Below are 1,752 nucleotides of genomic sequence, written 5' to 3' on the forward strand. Positions count from 1 at the left end.
TAGTACCTGAAGAAGGGGATTTTATCCCCGAAACGCGTTGTACCTTGCTTAATAAGGAATCCTGCATCTTAACCACCGGTGGTTTTTGCACCGTAGGACATTCTTCCCTGCTGATCTACCGGCTTTCTGAGGGACCCCAGCATCCCTGACCAGAAGTACCTGCTACAAGGGACTTTAACAGCCCCATACGTGCCTACACTAGAGTTGTGTCTACACTTAGCACAACCCTCCAAGGTGAGCCTCCATTTTTGGAGACACTTCTATTATTTTAATCAAACGCTGCACAAACTATCGGGTAGACGGTCCAGGGCTGGCTGTTTATATTGTCAGCTCATGTGGCATACTTACTGAATACTGATACAACAAATTCCTTTGCTTTATACACTGTGAAAATAAATATCAATTATGGAAATCCCCTTGTGGGCTGAAAAAATGTAAAGAAATAGCTACAATTAATAGTATATTAATAGTAAAAGAGCAAAACACATCGGGGGAATATGTCATTCCCCTCATGCCACTTTCTGGTGTAAAAAAGGTACAAGCCCGATATTTGTGACTTTACAAATGCCACTGTGAGAAAATATTGTCGCAAGTGGCGTTTTTACTTTCCCAAAAAGGGGACGTGGGGCTGCTGTAGAATTCTGCTTAGGCACCCAGACTGCTGAAGGAGGTGCCTATTTTGTGATGAGGCCTGTACCTCAAACTCTGGCAGTGCAAGGGAGAGTTCACATCTCCATTGTTTTCCATTCCTCTGATCTTCAGAAGAACTGAAAATAAAGAATAAAAATGGATCTTGTAAATAAATAAAAAAAGGATCCTGTGCATCAGTTATGCACGTTTGGCATCCATTTGAGCCATTTCCGTCTGAGATCAGTTTTTTTCAGACTAATAAAATACTGCAAGCCCTATATTGAGACTTTTAAAGCTCGAACTCTGGAGTACGGTGCTTCATAAATTCCCTCCTTGGTGTTGCAATAGCTGAAAAAAAATGGTTAAAAAAATTCTGAATGTTTTTTTTGCTGTGAACAGTAAAATGGTTACATAATAATATAATAACAATGCTAGATCTCAGGATGGAAGATCCCAAGTCTCTATAGGACTGCTGCAAATTCCGATCACTGTACTTGACAATCTCCAGCAGTCCCATAGAGAATGCTAAACAAAGCCACCCATATAATGACATAAGAGGAGCCGGTGACCGTTACGGCCAGTGATTGGCTGCAGCAATATCAAAACGGATATTTACAGCGAGGGACCGCAGCCAAGCATCGCGGGCCTGGAGCGAGGCCGCCAGGAAGCAGGTAACTACTTCCCTTTACAAGTCCGGCCAAGTGTCCCCCCTTGGCCGGACCTGTAATGGGAAGATCCCCTTTTGCCCAAACTCCCCCGTTCTTACACAACCCTTTTTATTTTGCATTTTAGAAGCAAATGATCAGTGAAATACAAATTCAGTGTAAGGGCTCATTCACACGAACATAAGGGCTCCGCAATACACGGGTCACCAGCCGTGCATTCCGCATCACAGATGCAGACCCATTCAACTGAAAGGGTCTGCAATCACGGAGATGCGGAACGGAAGCACGGAGCGGACCCCACTAAAGCACTACAGATCTTCCGTGGTGTTTCTGTCCGTGCCTCCGCACCGCAAAAACTGATATTTCAATTTTTTCCGGTGCGGACGGATCACGGCCCTATTCAAGTTGAATGGATCTCGATCCATCCCGACCTCCGCACGGACGTTGCTGCAAATTG

The sequence above is a fragment of the Bufo gargarizans genome, chromosome 4, assembly GCF_014858855.1.
Source record: "Bufo gargarizans isolate SCDJY-AF-19 chromosome 4, ASM1485885v1, whole genome shotgun sequence".
In the NCBI taxonomy this organism is placed as follows: Eukaryota; Metazoa; Chordata; class Amphibia; order Anura; family Bufonidae; genus Bufo; species Bufo gargarizans.